Source organism: Haliaeetus albicilla, chromosome 6 (assembly GCF_947461875.1).
Source record: "Haliaeetus albicilla chromosome 6, bHalAlb1.1, whole genome shotgun sequence".
Taxonomy (NCBI): Eukaryota; Metazoa; Chordata; class Aves; order Accipitriformes; family Accipitridae; genus Haliaeetus; species Haliaeetus albicilla.
The window spans coordinates 6,948,408-6,964,903 of NC_091488.1; the positions used below are offsets into that span (position 1 = coordinate 6,948,408).

General features: G+C 39.0%; 1 protein-coding gene across 11 annotated transcripts in view; it reads right to left on the bottom strand.

The window, feature by feature from the left end:
• The window catches only part of DMD (dystrophin), a 1,308,223-nt gene that overhangs the window by 1,215,682 nt on the left and 76,045 nt on the right, over positions 1 to 16,496 (bottom strand). The window lies entirely within an intron of this gene.

The window sequence follows — 16,496 nt, forward strand, 5'->3', positions numbered from 1 at the left end:
TTTATTTCCTTCCTCTCACCAGGCTGATCTGAAGCAGCTTTTCTCCTGTTCTCTCCATGCTCTGATCTGGATGTTTAATGCTGTATTTTATGTCTCCCTTTTTAATCTCCCTTCCAGATAATGCCTTGGACATACACTATCTGTCTCAAAGTTTCTCCCTCCGTTTGGTTATGTTTCAGCTTTTCAAAACCACACAGCTATTTGACTGACTCTTAAGGAATAGCTATAAAACAATGGAGCCAATTTTTCTGGTCAGTTGGCTGGTTACCACAGCAGCAAAGGTGGACTAAGCCAAACTTTCCTGAAGCCAGGACAGTGTGCTCTGGAAGAACTCGCATTTCCAGGGCATTAGGAAACCTAGTTTTGGGTTTCTGAAAGAGTTTCATGTTGGGCATCTCACTAACAAGTGAGGGGTACTGACTCAGGCAGGTTCCCTGATTTCTGTCAATGAAGAGGGAACGAGTGGTACAGACCAGAGATGGGCAAGAGATTTAAATCTGTTGACTGTCAGGTCAGAGGTAGATCAGAGTGACGCAGCCGAATGCTTGTTAGTTTTGTAAGGTTCATCTCTGGCCAGTCACTGAAATAATTTCAGAAAATCACAAGCTTACTTCAGCAGTAAGCAGCGGACAACATCCCTTACTACCACTGCTTTACAAACACCTTTTATGTATTTTATCTACCTGACACATTATTTTCCCCTAATTAGAATTAATACTTTAAGCAAACAAAGGGCAGGGGCATGTTGTTCTTTAAGCAACTACCCACAGCTGCAAGGCTCTTCCCTGCTTCCCAGGGCAGCTTCATTTCCCTAAGAGCCTTTGATTAAGGGGAACTGTCTAGTGCCTTCTGGAAATCCTAGCAAGCTGCATCAAATAGATCAAATCAGGTTTGCCAAGCATGAATTCCCTTTAAAAAGACTCTTCCCTGGTGTACTGTATTTAGTCCTGTGTTCCCCCAGTCACTGTTTGCTACCGTTTCTTCTCATTTTTCCCATACAGTCTTCAGCTTTACCTGGCGGCGGTTCCCAGCTCTCCCCCGGAGTCCTGGCATCAGCGAGAGGTACCGAAGTTTTACATGAAAGCTTCACATCACAACTGGCAATTTATCTGAGCTGCTTCATCTCTGAGTTACTTAAAAACTCCTCAGTGATTAGTATCTGATCTTGGGTATTTATTAACACCGACTTTGCCTATTTATCTGTAACTCCTTCTGTCAAGCCCTTCAATCAGATCCTCTAATAACATTTTCATAGAGGTGGGTGTTACTAACAAATACAAATAAATTCACAGCTCAATTAATTTATTAGCTTCTCCAACCCTAATTGTCTCTACTGGCATTTCCACAAAGATTTAAAAAAAGGCAACTGAGATTTCCTACACCTCTCCTCTGAGACCAATATTTATTTGAGCACAACCCAATTCCTAATCCAAGAAGTTTCTAATTCTCCCTAATAAGTACATGCTTACACAAAACCAAAACCTTATGGAAAACCATCACATACAAGAATAAAATCCCTAAAAAAGGACTGGCCATAAACAAATTCTGTGAGCTGTATTGCCATCCATTGGAAGGCAACACTAAACCAGAAGCAAGAGAAATTATTTGCTATGCACTTAGCAATATTTTGAAAATCCACGCAACTCATTCGTACCCTACAGTGCCGTTTTGTCTTCCATAATTTGTCTGGTTCATGTATACTTATTGTCCTACTTGGCCTGGGAATAGCTTAAAGCACAGAACACCTTGCAAAAACGCAATGCAGGTATTGGGTGAGCAAAGTTTTCAGAAACAGCTAACGATTTTGGATGTTCAAGTTTAGAGGCCTCAAAAAGGACTACTTTTCAGATGGCAGGCACTTAACTTCTTAAAGCCTTTTTAAGACATCTTAAACTGACTTCTCAGATACTCAGACTTACCATTTACTTTTCAAAATGTCAGTCGCAGTACTGCAGATAGCTTAATGCCAAAAAAGAGAGCCTTTTTGCTTTCTGAAGCGGCTCAGATTAAAGTTATGTAATAGAGCAGATAACCATGAGCACTTTGGGAACCAAAAGGTTTTGTAATGTTTCAATATACTGCAAATTTTGTTTGCAATTGACACAACTCTGCAGTTCCTTTCACTCTGTGCAAATAACTGTTTTCTCTCATTCCACAGCTGAACCAAGGGCACGACATATCTCAAATTCTGTTTAATAGCCTTCTGAAGGCTGAGGTTTTGCCAGTATTGTTCCTGATGCAGTAGAAATTATCACCATCTAGATATCAAAGCAGTTGGTTTGCATTCTTATCAATCCATTAAAAATGGAGAAATAAAGGAAATTAGATACGAATTGAGAGAATACATAGTGTACATAGTTGGTTTTTATTGCAAGCCAGGGCATGAATATATCAGTGGATGCCAGGTTGAGAATCGGTCTGAATTTCAGATGTTAAACCTCAGTTGGGATTCTTTTGAGTAACAGGAACAGAAAAAAGCAAGTACAAAAAGTATAAGAAAACTGATCAACTGAAAATGGAAATTTTTTTTGAGAGATTTGTTAAAAGATATGAGAAAAACCAAGAGAAATCAAAGGAAGTCAAGCCACAAGCTGAACTGAAGTTACCTGAAAAGCCAAGTGGAGTTAACAGATTTTAAGAGTTCGTTTTGCAAGACAAATGACTACGCCATCTTTCACTCTGATCCTTGCAACATTCTCCAGCCGAAAGTTTCTTATATCATGTTATAATTGAAATACTCTACTCATGAAGATGCCTGTTCCCTAGACTAGATTCCACCATGCATGGTTCCCGAAGACAAAGGAATTAGAGAGGGAAAGAACCTGGAGGAAATCAACATCTAACGAGCTCAGGGGCCAAGCATGCCCAACAGAAAGACCAAGAAACTGTTCGTGTCTAGAGGAAAACCATGACAGAGCTCTGACTGCTGGGAAAACACCCCGAGATTGTCAAGCACGGAGCTCCTTTTCGTGAGAGAATGGAAGTCCCACCGATGCTGGGAGCTTGTTTGCAGTATTGCATGAAGAGGGAAAGAGAAAGGGAAACGGATGCCAAGTTCACATCCCGCCAGTCTCTGTCACCTCCACCGACACTTGGGCTGAGATTCCCCAGGGTTCATGTGGGCTTACAGCCTGACAAAAGCATATTCCTGGCAAGCAGCTCGCACCTTGAAACTGGGAAAGCAACACTCTTTTACAATCAAGAAACAGAACTCCTTTTAAGCCTCTGGTCTATAAAATTCAATTACTGTTGTACACTGCAGTCTTAAATAAAAGGAATGCATACTCTCTGTTTTTATAGGAAATCACAATACAGGATATAGTATTAATTATCTGTACCAAAATGTAATAAGAAATGTAATCAAAAGATTATACACAAAACTGAAAAAGAACTAATTACAGTAAAACCTTGATATTTTTGCTAGTGGGCTCAGTTGGGGAAAATGGATATTCATCATGAGTATACTCCTGGCAGGTTATTCAGACAGAAGAAATATTCACAAAAGAAACTGAAATAATTAATACACAAAGGACCTTTCTGATGATACATAAATACGCTCTACTCCAATGAGATGTTGCATCCAGATTTAACAGTGGGATACCAGACCAGTTTAACACAATCAGCAAAACCTTAGACCAGAAACGTTGCTTTTAATGGCAGCAGACAATACCTATGCACATACCTGTACAGCTCAGGATGTAGGATAACCTGATTCTAATGCATAGCATCAGCAATCGTTGTTTGGGGTTTTTTTTTAATGGCCTTACAATACAATCTAAAGACAATTTCATCTGTGCTATTAGTTATGAACAGTTTTCAGAGACTTCTATATAGGGCTATACATATTCAACTCATGTGCCTCCAAGCAGTCCTTAGCAAATGACTTAATAGAAGGGTTCAGTTTCTCCTTATCATCAATTAAGATATACAATTTCCTTCAATGAGGGATTCCTGTTATTCTTGCCATTGTTCAAGATACACACCTTCAAGACAGCACACTAATAGCTTCATCAATGTAATTAAACCTTGTGTATTGGTTTTGCAATCCTCTAAAACCGGTTCCTCTCCAGGTTGCCTTCATACTGATCAATACATGGTCCTCTGGTGTGAGGAACTTGATTTTTTGTATGTCTGTGTTTTCAAGGTCTCTGCCACGACTGTTCAGGCTATGCTACAACCATTCAGGCTACCGTACGTTCTTATCCTATAGATTGCTCTGTACAGCAGTGGTTTCCTGCAACCATATGCACAGAGAGCATACGATACTTTCTCAGCTATTGTTATCGGTATCTAGTTACAGCAAAGCTATTAAAAGCAGTTTGAATTTGTCTTTTTCTGATTCACAGCGTAGATGTTACTTCTAAAACGTATCAAACAAGACTGGGGCCACCCTTCCCTTCTGCCAGCTCCTTGGTACCGCTCAAGGCATTAGAAAAGCCGGCCTAAATAGGACACATGATGATTGCCCAAGTCCATAAGGAGGATAGAAAAGGGTATTTCTATCCCTAAATAGCAGCATAATTCCTGTGCAATAAAAAAGTAACTTTCAAAATGGAGGTTATACTTCCCTCCTCAATGAGCTGCTGTGAGACAGGGAAATGAAAAATGAGGCAGAAGCAGCTACTCACGTGCTCTTGAGCAGGCTGCAAGTAATCCACAAAGTCCAAAACCCTGGCTTCAAAACTCTGTTCACGTAATTTTCTATCTGTGTCAACTGTGCACTCCAACTTGAGCTCGTCTCTAAAACCTGGGTGTCCCCGGAGCGCTGCCAAGGGGGGAACCCTTCTGGGGCTGCCCCAGCAGGGACAGCCCGGGCAGGCGGCTGCACCACGGGCTGCGAGGGCTGCAAGTGCTGGGTTAGCAGGCAGAAGTGGTTTTGGTCCTCCTGAATTTGCTTCGTGTTCTAAATAACACACAGCCTCACCATAAAGGTTTGTTTATGTTCTTCCTATTGCACAGTACTATTTTCTGATCTCTGACAATACTACCGGTACTAGAAAACCAAAAAGAGCCTTGGGTTGTTCTACTAGTAATTAACAGTGCATTTATCTGATGTGTATCTGACTTGAGCATAAAACACCACAACGGCAAAAAAGTTCAGTATTTCCACACTTGCCAAGCAATTTACTGCATCAACCAGTCATAACAATACCGCTACACAGGTCATGTCCTCCCTAAGAAAAAAACCCTAATGAACATAGATGTCAGCCTCTATGAGTAAAATTTCACAAAAGTCTCATTGGAGGTGAGTTTTAGTAGCATGCACACAGATGCAGCACATTAGATAGGTTCTTCAGCTTTTTTTTTTCTTTATTCCTCCCCTGAGATCCTAGCAAAAGCAGTGCTGATGGTCAAATGAGAAATTCTGTAAGTGGAGATAACACCTCCAGCAATACACCTTAGAGAGCTGTTGCGCGCATGACTTAACGCCAGCTAAGCACTTACAGCAGAGTAGCACGGATATCTGCTGCCTACTATTTCTTCTCCCTCCTAGATTATTTTCTTCAACAGAGCCACTTATTTGTATCTTTTTAAATTCCAGGAAAAATATACTAAATGAAGGTATATTGTCTGGAAAAAGCATTAAAGTGACCTGATCACTTGACAGCCAGAATGTTACAGCTGATTTGGGACTGTGTCTGTTTTCATCAGCTTGTAGAAAAGAAAAAAAACAGGTTTATTGAAGCATTTAGAACTTTCTTTTCACAGAGCTAAGTGCATCATAAAGAGAAGAAAAAACCTAATATCTACAGCAAAATAAAACAAAAAATGCCTGTATATAAGCATTGTTATATTCACCTCCCAAAATCACAATAGTCTCATGCCAGGTTCTATCAAGCTTTTCTGATCCGTGACAGACTCTCATATTTTCACTGTTAAATGAAAACAAATTAAATCAAGTGATTTCACATGATAAAGCAGTTATAGGTCATTTTACAGCATAAGCATTTTCCATAATTTTGATTCCAGTTTTGAAAAGGGGAGTGTAAAAAGGAAAGAGGACACTTCAGATTTTCCTGATTATCCCATTCATTTTCTTTATACTTGAGTTCTAAATTAGGCAGCTTTTCATACCTCTAATCATAACAATAAATCTAATCTCCAAACACAAACCCTTCAAGAAGTATTGCAAGATCCTCTGAAAAACAAGTTTTCTTGGGTGTTTTGTATTTTTAAAATCATGAATTATACATCAAAGTCAAGAAAAGAAGAGTTAACAGAATCAATTTATGCAATCTTCATCAATTATTAATGTGAAGCAAGGCATATGAAAGATTTTTTTTTCTTTCTCCTCACTATATACTCTGATTCCACTTACCACTCATGGCACAACTCATTTTTGCACTGTATTTTGCTTTTTTTGCCTTTTTATTTTTTGTACACACTACATAAGAACTTCCTGAAATGACAGCTAAGATAAAAGCCTATGAAATCTTTCATTTTCTTTTTTCATCTTTCTTTTCCTTTATTATTCTGAGAAGAACCAAATTATATAGACCTTGAAATCAAGACGTTAAAAATAATTGGCCTCCATAGTACTTTTAAGTACATATACATACATATGTGCACAAATTTTAAACACATACCACGTACTCTCAGATAAATCACAAACTTTCTATACTGTACCCACAGAAGAGATGTTTCAGCAAATAATATTTTTCATAGTTGATATTCTGTAATAATAACTACCATGCACATAACTTATCAGTTATTATTTGCTGCACAAACACTGCTGCACAGTCATGATCAAAAAACATCAAAAATTCCTTGAAAAATGAGAGAGAAGAGCATCAAAATTCCATACTTTGGTGTTACCCTTGCCCTCCTGTTGTTTTTTTTTAATTAATCTTATTTAGTGTGCATCTGTAGGAAAAAGAGAACAGATACAATTGAAATAACAATTTGATCTGTATCTAAACCAGCCAGAATCAAAAACATCAGGCATAGAAAAAATTAATGAAACGTTACATTTTGTTTGCAGAATTAACATGAAATCCTTATCTGTGATCTCCTAGATCTAGACAAATATTCACCACTGCTCTTTAGTACAATGAAACATGAAGCGACTCCTGAACACCAGGTTCAAACATTCATTATCATAAATGTCCTTAAGAGGTCTTCACAAAGTTCCTGTTACTGCCTAGCTGCCTTTTTTACACGGTTTCTGTTCACTTCTGGTCTATACTTAATTCAGTGGAGGAGGTATTGCACAGGAAGCCATAGAGAACCATTAGGTTAAATCCCATTTGCTCAAACTTTTGCTGTCAACTCCCAACAGAGTCAAGGTACCACCCATAGCATCTCGATGTAGCTTCCCAATTGCCGTGATTTCCCTAAGCAAATCCAGGCAACTCAGAGACCGTTCACTTTGTCTCATGAGGAGATGAATACTGACCAGGCAGTCCAAACACAGAAAAAATTTACTTGAAGTTATTTCTACAGCTGTATACCAATGTGTTGTTCTATTCTCTTAGCTTATAAAAAGAGTCAATTTAAGATTTTTATTCTGTAAGATATGTTATTCTGGAAGATACATTGAGCTCAAGGGCTTTTTGTTAGTGGTTTTATTTTTTGCTCAAGTTTCCAGAGCTGAGACCTATCCCCATTTTTGGTGAACTAGGATACCGCTCTGAAACATGTAAGTATGCATTTGTACATCTGTTCATATTATTTTGTTACTTCAAAATAGTCTTTTTTCTCTTTTCTTTTTTTAAAATCCATCAAGATCCCATTTCCATGAAAGTCTTGCTGTTAGTTACAACAAGAATTCATCCTTTTCATCCCTTCTCTCCCCCAAAAGCACATAGCCTTCTTCTGAAGCAAACTTCAAGAATTTATTCTCTAAATAATGGATGAGGTACACCCCACCCTTGTCCAAAGGCAGAGGAATAACCTCTCCCCAGGTGCTGCTCCCACCATCTTCTGAGTGTGGTGTGTACTGGGGAGCACCTTGGGGCTCACAAACCTTCTGCCGCCTGTGAGCACTGGGAAGAAAAACATGTGGCAAGTAAGAAAGTGTCAGAATATCCTGGAGAGTCTAATTTCCCAAGAGAAGGAATCCCTAATTTTATTTATTATCTTTTTTTTTTTTTTCCCCAAAAAGGAACAGATATTAGCTCTGATTGTAGCCTGCACAGCCCTGTACACTTATTTGTCCAGCCCAGCCTCTGTCTGAAACCCACCAAGGCCATTTTACCTTTTCAGGAAACATTATCTATCCAACAACCTCCTCCAGCTATCATGATACACTTACCATTCAATAAAAAATAGGACGTTATTAGATAATAAGATACACGATTCACTTCCTAGTGTTCATAAAACAGTAGCTTATGAGCACACAACTTTTGTTAATTTGGGCATTCACCTACCTCCATGTTTCAGACTTTAACATTGCCACTTTGAATATTCTACATCTTGACTTGTCCCATACCCACTTCAAATGTCTCTATGGTGCTTGCCCAAAAGTACTGTATGCATGTATGTATATAGCAATATACGTGGTATATATAGCAAATATCAGTATATTTGTCTGCAGTACACCTTTCACAGCAAGGTATGCTTTCAGCGCTCCCCATCACTGTATGATACGTCTTAGCTCTTTTTACTTCCAAGTTAAGAAGTTTTACTCACAACTTTAATGACCCACTCCTGTGCAGTCAATTTTACACTAGGCATTTGATTATACTACAAACCTGGTTCCTGTCCTCTTACGTAATCTGGCATTTTCATGGGCACACTAAATAAACTTTTCTTGGCTTTCCTTAGGCACAGTTTGGGGACAGAATTCAAATTCACACCAGCTTGTTGCAGCAAAAGCCATCTCTGAAAGTATCGATTCCATTCTTTTCTCAAAGATATCCCCAAATGTTGGAAAGCGACAACTCAATTATATAAATAAATGCCATTTCAATAATATAAAGAAGCATTTGAAAAGCCTCATTAGCAAGCAGAATATAAAAAAATCACCAACAGTATGTTAGAATATTGGGCTACTTATTAAGAAAATTTCTTTGCTAATATAGAAAGAATTCTTAAAGCAACAGACAACTGTTCTTGGAAATAACGTTCAATTTGATTTTCCAGGACCTGAGATTTCAGCATTCATATTATCTGCTGACTTCATCACAGCTGAAAAGACCAACCTTTCCTACAACCACTCTTAAGAAGAAAACCAAATTACTGGGACATATAGGTCACATGGTTTATAAAGTAGCATGAATTAAACACGTTAAAATGTTTTTCCCTCCCTTGCAAGAGAAAAAGAATCAGTATTAGCTGTGCTTTGTGTTTTCTAGATTAATACAGTAGGTTTTCACCTTGAATAATGCATGACTGCTTAGATTAAAACAAAAGAAAGTATAGACATGCTTTTTGCGTCCTATTATCCATTTGGTGTTTTGTAAGGAAATCCCATTACGCTTCATCCATCAAAAACTGAAATTAATGATAAATCCACAGATACCTAAAATGCTGCTGGATTTACACAACTTTCAAAGGAGACAGCATCGTAGTTATTTGTGCTACTATATTAATAGTTATAGGATTTGTACCATATTTCACGTATTAAGAAATGAACTTTTAAGAACTGAATTTCTGAGTACTGAGACTTTTTTTCACCCTGCTTCATCTATAGTTTGGCTTTCAGAAGAGCTTTTCATTTTTCCTGAAGCGGTGGAAACTATCATTTTCTGAGAAAGAAATATATTTTCAGGCATTTGCACATGGTCTGTAGCCCTGATGTACATGTGCGCATTAGCAAAGCAGAGTGTCGAAAATAAGTTTTGTGAATCCTCCCACATTAAATATTTTCAGTATGATAGCATCCAATTATCAGACATGGGAAGGACTAGGCTATAAGACCCAGGAACCGGAATGTTCCTGTAAGACCTAGAAGGATTCAGAAACCATCTGTATTTCAAGGACAGGTCTCCTGGAAAAGCATTAACTGACATGAAAAAAGCACACAGAAATGATGCACATGAGAAAATACTCCAAATGGTACAACGGTGGACAATTGTAACAGTTAGTCTCTTAAATTAAATGTTCTGCACATAAAGAGGCTCCAGCCAGCAGATCTCCCCTGTTCCTCTGTTCTCACAATCCTTCATGGCTTATTGCTGAAAGTTTAGAGGTGTCACCTATAGCAGTTTCATGTTTATGGCACCCCACATAAGCCACTGAATTTCAGCAGAGCTTCTCAAGTTCTGCAATTTTAAATAAATGTCATGTCAATCCTTATATACGAGTGAAAGTAATATTTTTCATGCATCCATAGGCACTTAGAAGTTTGCTTCTCTACCTTAAGTAATACTGTGAGAAAAGGTGCCATCAACCATTCACTACCCTATTTTAAAATTTTTATTTTAAAAATACACTTTAAATAAAACGCACATTTAACAGAAGGGCCCTGATGAAGGTGAACTATTCCATTCACTAGCACATAAATATTAGGTTTTATTAGGAAGGTTTATACTTAAATTAAGCATGGCTTGAATCCTTTGCCCCACTAATTTCAGCAGTCTCTGGCACGCCTGCTACAAACCTAAAACCTGCTTACACATACAGAAACTGCTTCATGTCAAGCAATAAGCTTTTTATTCATGCTGCAGCGCTTTGGTTCATCCAGCTTTCACCAACTCAAGCCGACCCCTTTGGAGGAGCAGAGCCCGGGCTCGGTTGCCCCAACAAAGACCATCCCGACCTCCTCTTCCTACCAGGGCAGCAATGGCCAATGCAGCCACTGCCAGAAAAGCTCCTGAGGGCCCACTGAAAGACTCTGGGCTCTCCCAAAGCATGTATTTCCATAGATTTGGAAGGAGCCAGACAAGTCCCCCCCATTGTATTGCACCCGTGGTTTTGGGGAGTGACAAAGAACCACCCGCCCCACCTCCACGTGCAGGTTGGCTCCACTCAAAGACTCGAAGACAACACGACTGGGATCAGCCCAGACTTCGGTCTGGGCTCCATCGCGATAGCGGCAAGTCGCAGCAGCAGCGTGCCACAGCACTCTCTGCCCTAATTCGGATTAAATGGCTGTCTCTGCTCTGGGAAGCTCTACAACACATATAACCCGGCGTAACCGAGAAACATTACGGGATGATATTCTGCAGTTCCCAAGGAGGCATTTAGAGGTACATAGTAAATGTTACATTTTCCAGACTGCCTGTTTTTGAACATACTCAAGAGTTTCTCAAAGCTTCATTTACATTACTGAATAGCAGGTTCAAGTTATCTTACTGGATTCAGTGAGGTATCCACAGCCTGATGATACATGCCCACCTACCCCAAAATGAAATGTGCATTCAATCATGCACTTTTGTAAGATGTATTTTATGCTTCCATATAATTTGTACAACTTATTATCATTCGTACTGTCAGAAACAACAGAAAAACTGTTCAACTAAGAAAATAATTCATTTTCCCTTTATTCTGAGAGGGAGGGATAAGAAGAAGAATATGAAAAAGGTGATAAGCATGTATTACTGATTTTAAATATTAAAGGAATTTATTCAAGGACTTTGAAATGTCACGGACGTCAGGCTGTGAAATTATTATTTTGATACTATATACAGTAAAATATAAGGGTGCATTAGTGCCATGCTGTATGACATTTCCCAAGCAATTACTTCCCCACATTCTATGTCAATTGGGCAACTTTTCGCAAAGCACCATTTACAGGTTTTTTTGTTTCTTTTGTGTGTTTCTAAATGAGAAAGCTATTAATAGCTTTAACTCCCCAAGTCCATAACGATCAAATGCATTACAGGTCTTTATTAAATGTATGCTTTCTTAAGTGTATAACAGTCTAAGGTTTTATGTATTTCCCATTTTGTTTCCTCAAAATTTTCAGCCACTAATATGAAAAAGAAAATATAAGTAGGAGGTCTTTTTTGAACACATACTGGACAATACAGAAAAGTGAAAAGCTGACATATGTCGAATTTAAGATACATTTCCTGAGGGAAAATGCTTTCACTGCTCACAGCAATGCTGTTTCAGGAAATGTAAAAATGAATGAAGAGGTTAAAAAAAAAGAACAGAAAGTTCTCCCTGGCAGGATCTGCCTTAGTAAGGTGGAGAGGAGATGCAGGCAGACTTTGAACCAACAGTCCTTTAAACAGACACAGCACAGGACAAATCCTAACCTCGCCACCGCTCCACACCCCAGTGAAGACCAGTTGATGCCATCCCCTCGGCGAAGCACCCCTTGACGAGCCCCCGCGGCACCCAGCCCCACACAGCCACCGACCCCCCCAGGGCCCAGCCCACCCCAATTAGCCTATAATCCCCTTAAGTGACCTACAGAGGTGGCCACGCATGGATCCGAGTTTCTTGGGCACCATGACATCTCCGTGCTTCAGTCTGCAGCTTCTGCTTCCCAGAGCGCCGGGATTTTTCAGCCCAGTGGTTTTGTTATGCCTGAGCTCCTATGAGGTGTTTCCTCGACGCCTTGCTCTCCTATTTATGGATTTAATTGAGTAATACAGGAAAAAAATTTAGACTTATGATAAGCTATTTGCAAATAGCATACGCGCTCTTTTATTGTGCGGTTGTATAATTTATTATGGAAGTGATTAATATATTCAATATGCATTTCCTCCTAATGACTACTTAGTAATTGATTCATAACACTATCACGGTATTTTCCTGCAAAATGCGAGAGGAACGGTGGGAAAATTGACTATTGCAGCTGAGGTCTGTAACATGTAATCAGTTAGAACTGCTTTGCCTTCCACTTAGGCAATAAGCAAACACAATATTGTGTAGTAAGTCATGCCTGCTGTGTTGCTAGGCACTATACTAATGACTAGGCTTAACATACGCGTAAATTATTACACCCTAGCTCCGATCCTGCAGTGCCTTATTACAATTTCCAATTTTTAAGTACAAGTGGAAAAAGTACACATTAAAGGAAATGCTTTACACAAAAACATGGACTTTGTTAAAAAAACAAAACCATAAAACAGCAAAAAAACCTTAAAATGCTACCACTTTTTATAATTTATGTAAAATATACAGAATGCAATAGAATAATAATTCAGGTACCTACTAGCAGCATTTAATAGTAGCTTTTAGGCTGGGACCCCACTGTCCTAGCTACAACCGATGTGTGTAAGCCCTCATAGTCCCTACCCCAACATTTGCTTCCAGAAGATGATCTTAAGATTAAAAATAGCCCACACACACATTTGCAGTGAACGCAGAGTAGCAAATAAATATCAGGATGTATTTCAGTTGCTCAGCTGGAGCTGTTACCTTCTCCTGTTGCTTCACCTGCCCAGATTTCACTGAAAGAAGAGTTAAAGGTGGAAAACTGCAGTCGAGGTCTGACCGGTGCTTTTTAGATTGAAAACAGCCTGTTCTACCCTTCAGTACCTATATTAATAATACTGCAGCTTACCACTAAAAGCATTCCCTCCGTCTTTAACTTTGATCTCCTCCACGCTGTAATTAATAAAGTTCAGGGCAGGGTTTATTAATGTTCATAACAACTCTCTAGAGTAGTGAGGCAACCAAAGAGAGAGTGACCACAGAGGAAAGAAGCAGGGAAGACTTCACCACTCTTCTGAGCAAAATGAAACCAAACCAAACCCCCGCTCATCCCCTGCCTCACTCAATCAGTTCAGGCACACACAAAAAAGGAATGTTCAAAAAGAAAAATCTACCTTGTCACTTTTATTAAAATGAAGTTTTGATGCCAAATGAAGGTATGTTAAATGCAATAAAAACGAGGCCTGAGAGGATAGGCACTTGGGAGATCAATGCGTGAATGAAAGACTGAGAGTCGTGTGCTGCATCCAAATGAGGAGGAACATCATGCATAATGCATCTGTTACCCTTCCATAAAAGCAGATGATAATTGCTTAAAAAAATTGCTTTCTTCTTACGTAACAGGCAAGTAAACTATTTGTTTCAGTTTATGACTAACAAGGTTTTCTGAAAGATGGAAAACCAGTCAAATCCACAGATTGTGTGGAAAAATCAATTCCTAAACATCATCACATGAAAGATGAAAAGGAAACCAGACCACCTCTTCCAGTTGACATCTACGGATTATTCTGGAAATAATCTGAAGTAGTAGAAACAATGGGTGTGTCCTCACACTGTGATTTGTAGACTCATAGCACAGCTCTTCCCACAAAGAAAGCGTGACTTCATAGCACTTGAAACAAAAAACATTGGGTTTAGACATGCAAGACCACTCAGTTTGCAGGAGGTTTCTGTCTGTACATGCAACTGTTTTTATAAAAATCTTAGACCGAGTTATTGATACATACAGAGTGCTATTGATGTATTGCAAAAACCATTAATACTGCTCATTTCTTTGCATCTTAACTTCAAACTAGAATGCAATTCAGTTAAATACATGCTCATATATGATCATTATCTTGCTGCAGTATGGAATCCTTTGAGAAACAGGGAAAAATGCAAGAGCAATAAAGCTAATTACTCCTATGAAGGAACAGTAACAGCACAGTACACCTACTTGTTCAGGAAGCGAACAACAATACAAATTAAAGTGAGGTTGTTTTCAATTATTTTGCCTCTCAAATGTGTTATTTTCCTGGTTTTGGCTGGGATAGAGTTAATTTTCTTCCTAGTAGCTGGTATAGTGTTATGTTTTGAGTTCAGATGAGAAGAATGATGATAACACAGGGATGTTTTCAGTTGTTGTTAAGTAATGTTTAGGCCAAGTCAAGGATTTTTCAGCTTCTCATGCCCAGCCAGCAAGAAGGCTGGAGGGGCACAAGAAGTTGGGAGGGGACACAGCCAGGGCAGCTGACCCAAACTGGCCAAAGGGGTATTCCATACCATGTGACATCATGCCCAGTATGTAAACTGGGGGGAGTGGGGCTGAGGTGATCCCTGCTCAGGAACTAACTGGGCATCAGTAGGTGAGCGGTGAGCAATTGCACTGTGCATCGCTTGTATATTCCAATCCTTTTATTATTGTAATTTTATTATTATCATTATTAGTTTCTTCCTTTCTGTTCTATTAAACTGTTCTTATCTCAACCCTCGAGTTTTACCTTCATCCTTCTGATTCTCTCCCCCATCCCACTGCTGGGAGAGGGGGGGAATGAGTGAGCGACTGCGTGACTACATGGTGCTTGGTTGCTGGCTGGGGTTAAACCACAACAGTTACATATTTAACCACACAAATACATGTGTTATACTATATAAGCTAAACTAAAAAATACAAAATAATGTTGAAAGTGTTCTCAAAATCTCCAGAAAGGACAAACAACAGAGACATTACAAAGTAACTTCAACCAAATATTTATCCAGAAAAGACGATGAAATAGAGTTGATTGGTGAGTCAATACAATGGATGAGGATTAATAAAATGACATATATTCAGTTAAAGTTCAGTAGTTTATTTCTCTGACAACAGAAGAAAAGCAATTGTTTCTCTAACAAGAGAAAACCACATTTGTATTTACTGGAAGAGGTAAAGAAACTATCTTTTGGTCAAACATGCAGCAAAAACACCAGGAACCAAATGTTCTCCCGAACTTTCAGTTATTACAATAAAGTAAAAATTAGCTTCTGATGGGGAAAGAAAACAAAAAGGGGGGAATACTTATTATGCACCAATACACAGAACAACAGAGCAGCTATCCTGAAGATGGAAAGCACATGAATGTATCTGGCGATGATCAACAGATTTCCTTTAATGGAAGGTCTCTAGGGAATGGCAAAAAGCAGAAGTTAGCTGATGAAATAAAGTCATCTTCAGCAGGAGACCTATATAAAGCATAAAACAGCCTTTATGCTATTGAAAACTAAGTATGACTAATGATAGCAATGAAAGATTTCCTCTGTGTGCCTTCTGCTGTTCTGATCATGAAATTTGTTTCCTACTTTGTAGTAAACAATCTGATTTTGGCAATAGATAGATGTCTCTAAATGTCACTCCTGTAGGTGTTTATCATAAGTGCCTCTTAAAACTAAGATGGGCATCATAAACTGTCCTTAAGTGTTAAGTTCACAGACGTGCTCAAAATTTGTCTATGCAATTCTAACCACCCAATATCCAACCTTCTATTATTGTCAAGTGTTGTTTGTTTTAAGGTACAGGCCTTTATTTTACATTGTAGAATATATCCTTCATTTTAATTCAGTTCACCAGGACTTAGGGGTTTTCCATGACTTTAAAGACGAAGCGCAATTCACATAGGAAGTTAGTTACACATCCTTGCCTGTGCAGCTCTACCGGATTGCACAACAGTCCCCAACACGCTAAGCAGCAGCACAAACTCCTCCGGCACCGCGTGCTTCCCACCTTGTAAAAGGCTCGCTGCCCACTTTCAAGAGCACTTCAACATGTTTTCACTGGAATGTTTTTGTCACAATGCACGGACAAGCGGCAGGAGAATCTAAATACATTCTCTGCCATCAAGATCATTTAACACACACACACACAAAGGAATGTAAAGGGGGATACTGCTTGCTTTCCTCTGCTGGATATTTCTTGAAAACCACCACAAGAT